We start from the raw sequence: 17,451 nt of genomic DNA, 5'->3' as shown, positions 1-17,451 counted from the left end.
AATGCATGATAACAATTTGTGAAGTATTTATACAATTTATCTTTTCTTGATCTTTCATTCATTATTAGTGTGTGTGTTTTCACTTCACCAAAATGCTATCAAAACAAAAGAGACAAGAACACAAATGTTTGGCTTTCTGCCAAGGCCAAAACCTCTCCCTCTTGGAGAGTAAAACCCATGCAGAATTCTTCTAATAGAGATTCCATTGACGAATACCAAGACCATGAGCCTTGACACATTCTGCCTCTCTAAGACCAAGACATCAATGCTTTTGCTCGAACACTGTTGAGGTCAACATGACTGCTGCATCATTGAAGTCATCACTCTGTTGTACTGCTGAGATCTTGCTTCTTCAATAAGTCACTGAGGTATTCGTTGTGATTAATACTATGATGATTGGTTCATCATATCTCCATCACCATACTCTAGCTGAGAACATATACCAAGAGTGTTTTTCATGATCAAGACTGTAAGGATAACTGAGGAATCATCGTGATCCTCCTTATGTTGAGACTATGAGTCTTACATCTATCAAGATTGTGATAACGTTATGGATCATTACCATTTCTCTTGATGTCGAGACTGTAGTTGTTACTATTCACCAAGACTGTTTCTTCTTGTCACTGTGATATTGTTCATTGTAATGAGATGACAATGATTAGGACTACGCCTTTGATCTCATCAATATTGTAGCCAAGTATATCACTAAGTTGAGATCTAAGTAGAGTATAGATACACTGATATTTAATCCATACTTCATGCTACTACTATGTCCTGATCCGCAGTCCTATCTCCTTCATCCATCCGAGATCTACTAGGTATGTCGAGTATGAGATCTCTACTCCATCCATTCGAGTTCCATCTTGACTACACCTACATGTATGCTGAGACCGTTACTCTCCTTCACCGTCATGATTCTCATCATCTATGTCACTGTTGTGACTGCGGTTCTTCAATACGCCAAGACTGTACCTCAGAGACATCTCTATGCCGAGACTGTCTATCCATTCAGAGATCTTGCTACTCTATCTATCCGGGATCCAGCTTGACTGCTCCTTATACCCATCCGAGGTGCAGTCAAGCCTTTAGACAAAGATGCCCTAATACAATGCGGACCTGCGACTCCTTATAAATGCGAAATCTCAGAAAGATAATGCGATATCTTTCCATCCTTGATTGCGGATCCCTACACCTATATTCACACAAAAATTCAGAGAGAAAAGCCCGAGTTCCTCTTGTTCTTTCCGCGTTAACCCTAGATGACCCTAGATGGGTATTTATAGTGATTTGTGCCATATATTTGAGCCGACGTAATCCCATGAACCAACATTTCATTTCCTTGAGCCGACGTGACTTCCATTTATGTATTTAATTCATTTTTGGATCAGACATAAGATTTCTTCATTGTTTTGCTTGCAGATTTCGGTGTGCTTGCTCTTGGAGAGCAACATTAACCTAAATATAATTTACATAGGCTCTTAAAGAGCTACTCTACACATGACATGACTCTTTGAAATAGTAATAAAATCCTAAAAACATCAAGAAGAAGTATTTTACCTAGTGACACTTCTTGCTCATGAAACCCATGTAGCAAGGCATACAAAAATAATTTATTCTCTTTATTACATCATTTAAAGATCATGTCATCATGAAGACCGAACCTAGTTACATTTTCTTCAACAAGGACTAGGGTTGTTGTAAGGAAATGTTAAAAGCCACTAAATATTTTTGGGTGTTTGAGAAAGTGAGAAATGGAGGTCCCTATGATTGATTTGGAGCCATACTTGAAATCCACAGGCATATTTGGATGTGGGTTTGACTCCAAACATGACCCAATTGAGCCTGCGTGTAACCCAAATGGAAAACTTGAGTATAGTTTGGATTTGAAGAGTTTATTGCGAGGAAGTGATGGAGTCTCTGAAATAAATAGGGGCATTGGTGGTCAGAGACCCGAGGGGCCTAGCGGAGGTTAATGACAGGTTTATGGACATTATGGAAATGTATTTTGAGAAACTAGATGACTTCAAGCATTAATAAAAGATGTCACATCTTCCTTATCAGGTGTTTTTTTACGACATATGGTTTCCCCAATTTGCATATTTTCCACCCTTGATTTTATTTATATTATTAGTTCAGTTACAAAGTCAGAATGGTGTTGAAAAATACCTAATTTAGTTTTTTTAGAATTTCAATTTCATCAAAATCATCATCTTTAAAAAAAATTAAAAATTGTGATATCTTTGTGATCAAACTTATATTCTGAATGACGTGGCGACACTCTGGTTTTCTATTTCAATTTTTTAGTAAATACAACTGTTCATTTCTTCCAATTCAATTGTGTTAAATGGTAGTTAAAGGCATTACACATTTTTCAATTGTCAAGTTTTCACTAGTAAAACTACCAAGGCTACATATTGGCACCCTTTAGATGAGAACATCATTGACATTTATAGTTCTCTGGTTTACACATTTTGTGCTTGAGAAATAAGCCATGTTGTCAAAGACTCAAACATACCAAATGTATCAAAATATTTACACACATTGACTGTATGTTGAACCTGTGTATTTGATTCTTTATCGATGCAAAGTAAAACATAATACAAATAGAACCGAAATTTCACATCTCTGGAATACAAAAATAACATCTCTAGAATTTGGCCAACCAAAGTGTGAGAACATAGATATCAGGTAATGAGCAAAAAATTTATTTTCATTAGAAACACATCCACCTTCAGACTGAGCAACATAACATAACAAAGAATGTCGAAAATGTAATAAACTATGTTGACAATGTCCAAACTAATGTCGAAAATAGAATAAACTTTGTTGACAATGTCCAAACTTATCAATTTAGCATTAATTTTTTATTATTATTATTATTTATTATAAGGTCTATTCATTTATTAAGAATATTCTGCATGAGATAGTTTTTTGACTTGGCAAAGATCAAGGCTCGAGCATACATGGGCCATATATATGGGCTTTCTTAATACTATGTAGAAAGATATCATAAAAATATGTGAGACCTGTGGTATAAGATTGAATTACAAGGGCAAGAGGAGAGAGAGGATATCACTGAAATATACTAAGGAAATCCCTTTCATTGCATCTAATGACCCCAATTATTTTATGATGTTTTTATTTTACTCCAAGAAATAATAACAATTGATGAAATTATTAGGGATATCATTGTTAGGGTATTCAAGTGATCACCATAATATACTCCCATAAGTCATGAAAATTATATCAAAACACTTCTTTGATGGTTCAAAGAAAAAGTACACTTTCAAAGAATTCCCACTGCCCTCAAATAAGGTATTAAACTTTGAAATCCCATTCCCCTTGGCTCAACAATTACAGTAGAGCTAGAAGGAGGTTAACAATACAAATAGAAATATACCTACAAACCAAAATCAATTTAACTTTCTTAAAAACTCATCTCAACTCTTAATTACTCAATTGTAGTAAATCCAAAATGAGGTAAACAAAATCCAATTGCAATTGTCCCCAAAATCCTTTTCATGTCAAAACTAATTTAAAACCTTGATTTATTGTTTCAAACATCCCATCATCACATCCCTTAAATTTGGCCTTGTGACCTACCACAACCTTTATGTAAAAGGGATTGTAAGAATTGAGACAATATCTTATGTACAACATTAAAACAACAAGCCATATAAAGGAAAACATGGATTGTCCAAGTAAATGTCTTTGGTGACCAATATCCTAATTCAATGATTCAACTCTAAGTTGGTAATTTGGTATCAATCAATGCATTACAGTGAAAAAGACAACATAATTAGGTCTTCTTGAAAAGTGACTAATTACAACAAAAGGCTAAGATGCACCACCAAAAACTCATACATCTTAGGAAACTATTGTAGCTGCTACAACAACACCCAAATTTTTTGGACATATCCAAAATTTTGGGTACCTGATTGCTTGCCCTAGGCTACTAGGGTTTTGAGAAGGCCTTCAACCGGTTACTCTCCCTGCGACCCTTCCTAGCAAACCCTGTTTATGCACCCACTCACGCTTCATACATTGCATCCACACATCATGTTTTATCTCAGAAATAGGCCTTAAGATCGCCTTAGGGTTTTTGAAGGTAAATAGCTCCATTGATGCGTTAAGAGTTTCCCATGATTTTGAAACTCATCTTTGCATGATATGCATTGTGATCAATAGTTTGTCTATATTTGGACAAGCATGCATTCAACTTGGCTTTCCTTACAATTGACAATATTAGGGTTCGGGAGAAACCCTGGATTGTCAAAAGAGTAATCCTCTGCCTATTGTTACTCAATTTACATGTCTCTAGGGTCACATTCTCATTGACATCGCACGACATCATGGTTTGAGTCATTGCAAGACTTATTCCCCTAGGTTCTTGGATGGTGCTACTCAAAATATGCATTAGGGTTACTATAATTTAGGGTTTGGAAAGCTGTGGTTTCATCCTTATATTATAAAAACCCATGTGATCATGACCAAGAATGTAAGGTTAGACCTAGTTCTCTTGAGCTTCACTTTGGCTCGCATCACTCAACTTGCTCCGCACCTAGCTTTAATGGTTCTCAATGACATCAATCACATCCATCATTCCTTTAATGTCCATGAACATAGGCATTCAGTTCCCAAGATAAGGTTTGTTTATGCAGGAGAGATTATGCCTCCAAAGCTTGGCATTCTACTTCATATGTTAATCACTAAGAGAATGTTCAAACAAGCTGAGTCATAATGGTTTATAAAGTCACCTTAAAGGGTTATTGCTCTAATGATGTATGCACCTTCGAGCTTTATTTCTCATAAGACACTTGCAATGTGGTGGTAGTACATTGTGCCAATATCTAAAGGATTCTTTCAGGTTCTCTATCAACCATATTGGGTTTATGAAACCATGCTTATTACACCTTTGAAAACATAAAATTTCATATTTTCTCCTAAGTCATGTGGTGATTAGGTCCATGACCCATTGAATGCATTTTCACTAATGCTTCAAGGAGCTGGTGTCATAATTACATCATCATCTTGAGTATCACCTATAATTAATAATCTCAATAAGATCCCAATTTTTGAGTTGGTCTCTAGATTCTGGCGCACCTAATTCAACCCATACAACTTGTTAAGCTGGTTTCTTTATCGCTTAGGCATGGGAAATTGTTTTGTCATTTATTTACCTTCATGCCCTCACACGAAAAGTATCATATCTGTAAACTAATTTTTATTTTTTATTGAATTTTTAGGGAATGTGGAGTGGGCTTGGATACACACTGATCGATGCAATACCTACACTAATAATACCCTAAAATGAAATTAGCTGAGCCTCATGAATTATTTCCAAAGAATGGTATCGTTTCATGACTATAAAGACAAGCTAAAGGGCCTTCCGACAATTCATGTCAAGTCTTATCTCATTATAGAATGTGTTGGGAAGCACACATCAACATTATATGGGAATAGAGGTTCTTTATGTGCATATATCTGCCAATGAGATGGCGAAGGAAAACGCTATGAAACTCACATTTCAGGGCCTCGCTAGCGCTAGAGTGGAAACCCTCAAAGAACACACATAACATGTGTATGCGTGGATAGGTCGCCTCAAAGGTACCCACGACAAATTACCAACAAAATGATTTTTTGAATCAATTACTAACACAATGATTTTGAATAGTCGAGGGTGCACATAGCGATGTTATGGTCTTTTTTTGTTTTTACCACCTTAAGAGCTGTCATGCGGATTGTGTAGTAATCTCAACGCCTATGTGTCAGACAAAAAGGGTTCCGCCTAGAGGTAGCATGCTATAAGCATACCATACCAATATTTCATAACAAATGCCTCAACGCTATGTAAATAGTATGTTGCACCATTGTGCTGATGACAGTAAATGAAAGGTGGCACATGTTGATACACCACAAGCTAGATTGGGCATATATTAGTGTAAAAATGTACATCTTCAAAACTGTAATATCATGGTGGGTTGGGTGATCATTACAGAAGGCTACGACTATCCATGTACGCTTAAAGGAGAGCACAACTATATTATAAGGTTAAATCATAGTATGGGTACATTTAAAAGCACTCCAAGGGAACTGGTACATGCTATGAGTCATAGCCTTAGTGAGATACTCAAGGAACTAGAAACTCCACCAAATTTGCCAAAGCAAGAAGTTTTGATTCACGATTGTTGCACAGGAAGTTAAGAAAGTGCCTATGGCAGTTACAAGCATGCCCATACCAATCCTTCATACCCTTCTACTGATTTTGTAGAGATTTTGGTGAACCTGTCTCACGCAAGTCTTTAAACTTCTAATGGATGAAGTCATTGGCCTGTCAAGTTAGAAGAATTTCACTAGGTCACTAAAGGGACACAAAAGTAAAGAGTCTTGATGTTGTTAGGTTCATGAAGCGAAGCAGTCGCTAAGTCGCCCCTTGAGCCCTCAGGGAAGCAACTAGGAATGCGAACTCTGCTCAAATGCGACTATGCGACCAGTTGCACTTTTAGCCCTCAGGAAAGCAACTAGGAGTGTGACCTCTACTCAAATGCGACTATGCGACCAATCACATCCCTCATCGGTCATTTTCTCTTACTAGTCGCTAAGTTTCACTCCAAGCCCTCAGGCAGGTGTCTAGGAAGTGCGACTGGGGCTGTGGTGCGAGTATGCGACATCCATAGGTCGCATTGGCTTACGAATTCCTCGGATATGCGATTGCACCTCTCCATACCTCTTCAGGTCACAAGATCACGTTCAAGAACCTAGAAGCATGGTTAGGAGGTGTGACCTGTCTGAATCACAACTCTGTAGTCCTTCTCCAAGTCGCTAGGTCGCAGGATCATGCTTAAAACGGGACAATGACCTATACTCGCTCTCTCTCCCATGTGACTATGTGACCTTTTACCTACAACCTCTACTCATATAAGTATTGAGCCATCATCGAGTGGAATGGTCAACATATTTTACCCAAATTGCTTAGCCAAGAAGCATGAGAAAATTCAAGAATTACATGGCTAGCAAGGACCACCAATCACATTGCATCCATTTGAATATATGCAACTCTCCCTCTTCGAACAATATGCACCAACGCATTATATGAAGAGCATAGGGGTCTGCATAGTGCCAAGGAACAAATGAATCACATAATGTTGTGTTGTCAACATAAACAAAATCAACGTTATCAACAAACTTCCTAAGGGAGCTTATCAACTGCTACTATGTGAACTTGATGCTATAATGGGAACATGTGCATATTTCTATTTTAAGAAAGGTTAGGAGAGAGTCCCAGCAAGCACAACAGGAGAATCCATTAAAGGGGCCAGATGAAAACTATGAAAGGGACCGCACAACATCGACCTCCATGAGTCTACTCAAGTTCAAAGGAATTAACCTTGCATAAAGGGTCTTAGATCGCAAAACTAGTAAGACTACATGCCTATTGGCACTGCAGAAACATGTGGATATATTCAACACTTGTCCTATGGGTCGTAGCAAAGAGAGGAGATGAGAATGCTGGTCTATGCGAAGAAGTCAAGATTGCTTAGACATTATGTCAATGTCAATGGAAGATAACAGGGAAAAGCAAGAATGTTGACCTAGAAAAGGAAGCTAGGGTTTCTGCAAAAGCCACGTAATCAGGGTTTCAACGAAGTCAGGATTGGAACCATTCAAACTCCTAAATCCTAGTGGCATAAGATGGTTGAATGCAAGTGACGCACGATGACAAGAACTTCAACCATCCATGCAGATAGAAGGACATGAACGAAATGTTGGAGGGACTAGGGTTTCTCATGGAGCTTGCATAACTAAGGTTTCCTTCAACAAGCAAGATGGTCCCTTCCAAGTTCCAAGAACATTTCAATAAACTCAAAGGCACATTACCAGGAGATAGATGAATGCAAGTAAGGCATAGTGGCAAGAAAATAAGCCTGTCCTAGGATCAAGAATCCGCATCATTGCAACATGTGGGCAACACACGTTCTAGGGTTTACAAGGACCCTCTACATCCTCCTACTCTCTCTCCTTCACTGTAATGTAATTATTGCCCACCATAGTGTTAACAACTATGTTAGGCCTGATTTGAGCAGGTAGCGATCTTTAGGCTTGCGAATGAAGTGAGTAAGCTCAAGAGTCATGAGGGTAGTTGAAGGGTCACAAGGGGAGGTCAAGCGTCACGGTAGGTGAACAATCACCTCCTTTCCATAAATGTGCCCTCATGACTCATTGAAAGGGGACTTTAGCAGTTAAATTGATGCTAGGATTAGATAGTTGATTGATGCTTGAGAGCTAGAGCCACTCAGCCCTTGGTAGCTAGTAGATGGAGCTGTAGTGAGGTTAGGGTTTTGTATTGGGCAATGTATTGAACAACCCATGTTCTACTGTTGGGTTTTGACCAACTACTAGTTATGTACTTGAAGTTGCAGCAACATTAATAAGATGTTCTCTTTATCTGACATTGATTCCCATGCTTACTCATGGTGGTTTTATTGGCTCTCTGATACTTCACTATATTTGTATGTGTGTCGTCATATACACAATATGTTATGGGCTGATTCATAGTGATTGCATGTATGTTTTGCTTTTGAATATGTGTTTACTTATTTCTTGCTATGTCAGTTATCTATTGCAAACTTTTTTGCAATTAACTTATGGCATGTTCCTATTTACTGTATGTTTGACTGGGTTTTAGCTCACTAATCCCTCTCAAGGCATACCTATTCTTATTGCTACTGAGACTTATTTGTATCTCTGTTTGTAGTTGTCAATCTTGGGTCTATTCTTGTTTCATTGTCTGGGCATTTTACCCTTGTCCCCACTCCAACACTGATCCAAAATAGATCCTAAAACCCTCTAAGTCTTTCAATACTTAAACACCATCGCAAAGGGTAAACCTTCAAGAATGGCGGAAAACACTATCGGATAGGAAAAAACACGTAGAAATGGTGAAAGCAAAGCCTATCAGAGGCTAAAACAACAATGCATAGGAGCTGCCGAATTTGGCCGATCAACGGTCCAGATCTAATCGGCGTATCGGAATCGGAGGCAACAGGCGAAGTAAATCGGAAGCGGTCTTATGGAAATCGCGATGGCGATCAAGCACAATTAAACAAGGACCATCAATCAAGCGCTCAGATCAATGGTCTAGATCTAATCGTGCAATATCACATCGCTCATATGCATATACAGAAGGACTTAGCCCACGGTTGGAAGGATTGGCGATATGCGATTGCAATATATTGCATTGCAATATCGCATTGCAGTTATGTAAGGGGTGATGCCACAGGCTAGCGACCATGCGATACGCCGATAGCCGATAAGGCCGATCGGAAGTCAAAAGCGATATGCAATAAGCAATATAGCCTGACTCGAAAGGGTTATGAATGCGATACGATAATATTTGAAGTTCGAAATGGAGCAATTTTATGGGTTTTCCTATGTATTTGGGGTTTTTCATTATAAACCCAAATACAAAGGAACCCGTGACTAGCAACTCGCGATAGCGATATAAAGGTGGACCCGATGGAATTTAGGGCGGAATCGATAATATTTGAAGTCCGATAAAAGGCAGTTTGGCATATTTTACAGCGTTTTCTGTGTATTTCTCTGTGTAAACAAAGAAACGATATTTTTGGGATTTCAACGCGCTGATGGTCCCTTCTGTTGCAAAATAGGTGGCAACCATACCTGAAGACGTTACACCATGATTGGTTAATGCTCAGAGGGGATTTGAGCGGACAGAGGTCGAGAGCTAGAGAGCCCGAAAGGGAAAACGAACAGACAAGCGCCGATAGGCTTAAAAAGCCATTGAATGAGAGAGACAAGGGCAGGCAGTGCTGAGATAGAGAGAAAACAGAGACAAAGAGCGAGAGGGAGAGTCTGTGTACTCAAAAAGACTTGAGGGATTCAAGAAAAGCCCTGTTGTTTGTTCCTGTTGTGTTGGGACTCAATTTGAGCTAACATTTGTATAAACTCTGCTCTTGAAGACATAATAGAGAGGTCACCACTAAAAGCTGGACCAGGAGACATAGCCCAAGAGTTTTGGGTGAACTCCTTGATTATTTGTTATGTTATGTGTGTGTGTCTGTTATGTTTCTTTAACTGCTCATTGTCTATATTATTCACAATCTTTTCAATCCGTTGCACTAAGTAATATAGGCAAATCCTGCACATGAGTCTGTAATACCTTAATATTAATCTAAGATCTCATTTTCAGATCAAGTGGTATTAGAGCTTTTGGTTTTGGTTTTGTTAAGGTTAGACAAGCTTGTGCTGGATTTTTGAATGCTAACTAGGTCAAAGCTCAAACTAGGAGAAGGAGAACTTGTTGAGGCTAATCCAGAGATTGGAAGAGTCTATCCTAGGAGGAGAATGGCAGAAGAAATTTCATTGGAATCAGAATCTCAGTTCATGGACAGTTTTATGGCCATGCGAGCCATGGTGGAAGAGATGTATCGGGAATTTAAGAAGGGTCGAGGTGAAAGCACTTCAACACCCAAACAAGACAAAGGAGTAGAGGAACCTTCTCTAGTTTCCCCTCCAGAGGCAAAGGGAAAGGGGAAATTCCTCCTCCATCATCTCCTCCACCATCACCTTCATCATCCTCATCTCCTAGCCCTGATAAGAAAAAGAAGAAAACTTCTTTGATTAAATTAGATGTAAAGTTTGATTTGCCAATTTATGATGGAGAATTAAATGCAGAAAAGCTAGATAACTAGATTAGACAGATTGATGTATATTGTAAGGTGTAGAACATTGATTCAGAAAGGAGAAAGATTCAGCTGGCTAGCCTTCACCTTGGAGGAACTGCACTAGTGTGGTGGGAAGGCAAGACACAAGCTGATCTGAAGAGACATGGTAAAATTCTTTCTACCTGGAATGAATTTGTTTCTGCCATCAAAAAACAATTCTATCCTCTAGCTTATATGCAGCAAGAAATGATGAGTTGGAAAACTCTCCGCCAATTAAAGGGCCAAAGTGTACAAAGTTATACCCAGGAATTTAGAAAAAGATCTTTAACTCTAGGCATATCTCTAGACTCACCTGAGTCTTTGTTGAAGTATATAGGTGGTCTGCATAGCTATTTGAAGCACACCATTCTCATGTTTAATGCCACTAGCCTAGATGATGTATTAGTTTAGGCTACAAATCTAGAAGCTAGAGGCAAGAATGTGAACCCATAGGTTGGGGGATCATCAAAACCCTTTGCAAGCAAGAACAAGGAAAAGAAGAAGCTGAGATGGAAGGAGAGGAAGACAAACATTGTACAGAAAGAAAAACCTTCATGCACTCATTGCAAGAAGGATGGACATGATGTTGCACACTGCTAGTCTTTGCATCGGGAGCTGAAACCTAAGAAGTTTGGTGGTAAAAATAAGAAGACTGCTACTGCTATTCAGAAAGACTTGGGGTCAGACTCAGGTGATGAAACAACAGTCACAGCCACAGGTATAAAAGGTAAAAATTCTAAAGCATTTACAAGTAATTCTACACAATCTATTGATAATGAAGATAATGAGAGGAAAAGACATGAGCTTTTTCATATTAGAGTTATTTCCAAGCACCAAAAGATTGATACTTTATTTGATAGTGGATCACAAGTAAACTTGATTTCTGAAGCAATTGTAAAGAAGTTGGGATTGCTAACCACACCTCACAAGAAGCCATATCCATTAGGTTGGGTATGTGATAAAGCAAAGCTACAAGTGACAAGACAATGTAAACTTAGGTTTGCTATTGCGTCAACATTTGTAGATGAGGTTGAGTTAGATATAGTTCCCTTGGATATATGTGGTATTGTTTTAGGAAGTCCTTACTTGTATGATAGAAAAGCCATTTTCTATAGAGCTGAAAATAAGTATCAACTCACTAAAGATGGAATAGAATATATTGTAAGAGCTCATAAACTCAAAAATAACTATTCTCTCATAAACTCAGGGCAGATGAAAAGAATTGTAAATTCATGCAAGCAATTTTTACTAATGGTTGTAAAGGAAAAGAACCCTGATAAAACCAATGTATTTGAAGGTTGTGATGCTAAACAGAAAGTTGATTTAGTTAAAGTTGTTTCAGAATATGATATCCTATTTCAAGAACCTAAAGGTCTGCCACCCAAAAGGGAAATAATACATGATATTCATTTGCAGCAAGATGCTCCATTACCTAACATCGGAATGTACAGGTTATCCGCTTTAGAGAATGCAGAGATCAAGAAGCAGGTATAGGAGCTGCTCGATAAAGGGTTCATAAGACCAAGCACATCACCATGTGGATCTCCAATCATACTGGTGAGAAAGAAAGATGGTTTGTGGAGGATGTGCATTGATTATAGAGCATTGAATAAAATAATGATCAAGAATCGTTATCCTCTTCCTCGCATTAATGATCTATTAGATCAGTTGAAAGAAGCAGTTTACCTTTCCAAGTTAGACTTTCATAGTGGCTATCATCAGGTCAGAGTTTCAGAACAAGATGCATGGAAGATTGCTTTCAAGATAAAGCAAGGGCTGTATGAATGGCTGGTTATGCCTTTTGGCTTAACTAATGCTCTTGCCACTTTCATGAGAGTTATGAATGATGTACTCAGACCTTTTATTGATGATTTTGTAATTGTATATTTAGATGACATTCTTGTTTTCAGTAAAACATGGGAAGAACATTTGAAGCATGTAAAGCAGACTTTAGATGTTTTGAAAAGAGAAAATATCTATGTGAAGTTATCAAAATGTGAATCTAGCAAAATATCTTTAAATTATTTGGGTCATATTGTAGGGGGTGGTGAATTGAAGATAGATCCCTCTAAGGTTGAAGTCATTGTGAACTGGCCGAAACCCAAATCTGCTATAGAAGTTAGGAGTTTCCTAGGAGCAACACAATATTCGAGAAAGTTTATTGCTAACTTTTCCTTGATTGCAGCTCCCTTACATGCTTTAATAGGATTGAACAAGGTGTTTCAGTGGGGAGGCAAATGGAAGAAAGCCTTTGACACCTTAAAAGAAAAAATTAGTACAACACCAGTACTAGCACTGCCATATCTTCAACTCCAATTTGAGATTGAAATAGATGCCAACGACTATGCCATGGGAGCAATGTTGATGTAACATGGTAAACCCATATGCTATCATTCCGAGACATTTAATTCTGGAGTAGTTAATTATCCCACATATGATAAAGAATTGCATGCATTAGTGCAGAGTGTGAAAAAGTGGAAACATTACCTAATGGGAAAAGAAACAATTATACATATAGATCATCAACCACTTCAATATTTGCGCTCACAAACTAAATTGCAGTAATCAAGACATTATAGGTGGATGGTTTCCTACAACAATTTCATCTTGTCATCAGATATAAGAAGGGCATACACAATAAGGTTGCAGATATGTTATCAAGACCAATCATAAATGCATCTACTATACTTAAGCATAACTTAGTAATGCATGAAAGTTACATTGAACAATATGCTCAAGATGTATATTTTAAAGATGTATATGCAACTTTAAGTCATGGCAAGAAAGTAGAAGAATTGGATTATTATGTTAAGGACCAACTCTTATATCATTTGGGAAAGTTATGCATTCCACAAACTGAAAGAGTTAACATAATCCAAGAAGCACATACTTCTCCCATATCAGGTCATTTTGGTGTAAGTAAAACAGTTTCACAATTGCAAAGGTTATGTTATTGGCCAAGACTGCATGAAACAATTTCTAGATATATTAAAGGGTGTACTATGTGTGCTAAAAGCAAGCCCAGTAATAGAAAAATAGGTTTGTACACTCCACTTCCATTTCCTTCGCGTCCTTGGGAAAGTGTTTCCATGGAATTTGTTGGGGGATTGCCAAAATCTAGAAAAGGTCATGATTATTTGTATGTTGTTGTGGATAGGTTCAGAAAAATATATATTTTGATACCTTGTAACAAGCAGGTTATAGTTGAACAAACAACGAAGTTGTTCTTTCAGCATGTATGGGTTCATTTTGGGTTACCCACTTCTATTGTATCTAATCGAGATTCCCATTTTGTTGGGAAGTTTTGGTCAAGTATATGGGAATTGATGGACACAAAATTGAAGAAAAGCACAACATTTCATCCACAAGCAGATGGTCAAATAGAGGTGGTCAAAAGGACAGTGATCCAGTTACTCAGAGGCTATTGTAGCAAGCATCCCAAGCTTTGGGATGAACATTTGTGTTATGTGCAACATTCTTACAACCATGCCAAGCACTCTTCTACTCAGAGATCTCCTTTTGAGACTTGTTTTAGTTTTATACCAAGGGCTCCCTTGGATTTTGTCTTTGGTAAAGACATAACAGTTGATGGACACAATGATGTGGACAAAGCAACCAAGTTTATTGAACAGATCCAAGAAATTCACCAGGCAGTGCAAGACCAGCTGGAAAGAAGCCAGGCCAAGTACAAGGCAAGGCATGACAAGCATCGAATTGAGCATAGCTTCCAGGTTGGTGATCAAGTCTGGTTGTACATCAACAAAGACAGAATGCAAGGTGAAGGTAAGAAGCTGAAGCCAATAAGGTATGGGCATTTCAAGATACTTGAGAAAATTGTTGAAAACAATTTTCGCCTTGATTTGCCAGCTTACATGCATATCTATTCAGTCGTTAATGCAAAGAACTTGAGACTGTATGAACCTTCATTGATTGAAGATCCCGAAGAGCAAAGTCAGTTGCCTTCTATTGATGATCTGTTGCCTGAATATCTCAATGAGTTGCAGGAAGACACAATTTTGGACAGGAAGGTGAGAACTATGCATAGAGGGGATGTTAAGTACATGAGAATCAAACTCAAATGTTCAAAACCAAGCAGCATGATGGATAGAAATTGGGCAAGTGAGGAAGTTGTATCCTCACTTGATCAATGCCTAAAAACCAACTTTTGGTGGTCCAAAAGCTTTTTAGTGGGAAAACGTGATCCAAAATGGATCCTAAAACCCTCTAATTCTTTCAATACTTAAACACCATCACAAAGGGTAAACCTTCAAGAATGGCAGAAAACACTATCGGACAAAAAAAACACGTAGAAATGGTGAAAACAGAGCCTATCAGAGGCTAAAACAACAATGCATAGGAGCCGTTGGATCTGGCTGATTAACGGTCCAGATCTAATTGGTATATCGCAATCGAAGGCAGCAGGCGGAGTAAATCGGAAGCGGCCTTATGGGAACCGCGATGGCGATCAAGCATGATTAAACGAGGACCGTCGATCAAGCGCACAGATAAACGGTCCATATCTACTCGCACAATAGCGATTGACTCATATGCATATACAAAAGGACTTAGCCCGCGGTTGGAAGGATTGGCAATATGCGATTGTGATACATCGCATCGCAGTTATGTAAGGGGTGATGCCATAGGCCAACGACGATGCGATACACCGATAGCTGATAAGGCCGATTGAACCAATCGGTGATCGGAAGTCAAAAGCGATATGCAATAAGCGATATAGTCGGACCCGAAAGGGTTATGAATGCGATACAATAATATTTGAAGTCCGATATGGAGCAATTTTACGGTTTTTCCTGTGTATTTGGGGTTTTTCATTATAAACCCAAATACAAAGGAAACCGCGACTAGCGACTTGCAATAGCGATATAAAAGCGGACCCGATGGAGTTTAGGGCGGAATCGATAATATTTGAAGTCCAATAAAATGCAGTTTGGCGGATTTTACAATGTCTTTTGTGTAAACATAGAAATGATATTTTTGGGATTGCGACGCGCCGATGGTCCCTTCCATTGCAAAACAGGTCGCCACCATACCTGAAGACATTACACCATGATTGGTTAATGCTCAGAGGGGATTTGAGCGGACATAGGCTGGGAGCTAGAGAGCTCGAAAGGGAAAACGAACAGACAAGCGCCGATAGGCTTAAAAAGCCACTGAATGACAGAGACAGGGGCAGGCAGTTTTGAGACAGAGAGAAAACAAAGATAGAGAGTGAGAGGGAGAGTCTGTGTACTCAGAAAGACTTGAGGGATTCAAGCAAAACCCTATTGTTTGTTCCTGTTGTGTTGAGACTCAATTTGAGCTTGTTAGACTCCGTCTCATGTCAGAGATAGATTCTTCTTCAAAACAGGGTTTTGAAGAAGAAATCATTAAATGTTGCTTTTCAGATTATGTAATTTGTTCTTCAGCTCTTCAACTGGCAACCGACTTTCATATTGTCTGAACCTTCAGAAACTACTTCTCCTTCTATGGGCTCTAGCATACCTTCAGTGTCTAGGGAGGGTAATGAAGTTGTAAGTGGAGTAAACAGTACAACATTATCTGGAGGTATACTCTCTGCTGGATTTCATGGAAGCTTGTATACTTGTATGCATTGCATGGAGGCCGAAGAAAAGCTTGTTGCTGGCACTGGTAATGGTTACTTAAGGTTTATTGATATTAATGCTGGTTGCCAACTTCATCTATGGCGATGTGAGCCTTTGGAGACTTCATTTTCTTCTTTAATTTCTGCTATTTGCTGTTCTGGACATCGAGATAACCTTGAAAGCAAGAAAGGATTTTGTTCCTTATAGAGCAAGCGCACTGGTTTTATGAAGACAATGCAATGGAGCAAAATCCATCTCTGAAGTCTCTAAGTCTAAGGGAATTCACATTTTTAATGTTTCAGAGTTGTGCAGCATTAAGACCTTATATTGCCCATATAGATAACATTTATAAAGATTTCACTTCCTACAAAGTTCGTGTGCCAGTAACTGGTGCAATAATTTTGGACGAGTCTTATGGGAGGTGCCTGCTTGTGAAAGGTTGGAAGTCGGGCAAGTTGGAGTTTCCCTCGTGGAAAGAAAGCCAAGGATGAAGAAGACCACAAGTGTGCCATCAGAGAAGTATTTGAAGAAACAGGATTTGATGTATCTAAGCTTTTGAATGTTGATGACAACATAGAAGTTATTATAGGACAGCAAAGAGTGCGCCTGTACATCATTGGTGGAGTGAAGGATGACACAGTGTTTGCACCACAAACTAAAAAGGAGATTAGTGAAATTGCTTGGCATCGATTAGATGAATTGCAACCTACAAACAATGAGGCCAATTCTCGTGGACCGAATGGAATGAAGTGTTTATGGTTGGACCATTTATTGGGAAGCTGTATATGGGAATGCATATTTGACTGAACAATGAAGCAGGCCACTAAAGGAAGGGATAGCAGCGCATTGCTTTCCAGCAACATCAAAGGGCGATGGTTCACTAAAAGGGCCTAGTCTTTGTGTTTGGAAGGCTAAAACCAGTTTTACAGGGAGTGGGCCAGCTCCGGGAATTGGTTCTCTGACCGATACACCTGTTTCTAATGTGCCTGTGATTGGAGCCCTTGCGATGTATGAAGGGTACATTCTTTCCATTTCAAACATATTGGAGTTCCAAAAGTGAGCTGAGGTCCGTGATTTTGGACTTGCTGTTCTGACGCATTTTTTTTGTGACTTGTGTAATTTGGATT

At 38.6% G+C, this 17,451-nt stretch overlaps 1 pseudogene; it reads left to right on the top strand.

Annotated features, from left to right (window-relative positions):
- LOC149173324 (mRNA-decapping enzyme subunit 2 pseudogene) overlaps nucleotides 1-17,127 on the top strand; it is a 31,378-nt pseudogene extending 14,251 nt beyond the window's left edge.
- The last annotated feature ends 324 nt before the right edge of the window (nucleotides 17,128-17,451 follow it).

Source organism: Pinus tabuliformis, chromosome 4_2 (genome assembly GCF_031772625.1).
Source record: "Pinus tabuliformis cultivar Carrire ecotype Pingquan chromosome 4_2, CPIR1, whole genome shotgun sequence".
NCBI lineage: Eukaryota > Viridiplantae > Streptophyta > Pinopsida > Pinales > Pinaceae > Pinus > Pinus tabuliformis.
The sequence above is the reverse complement of the archived record's forward strand: the minus strand, read 5'-3'. Positions and strand labels throughout refer to the sequence as shown.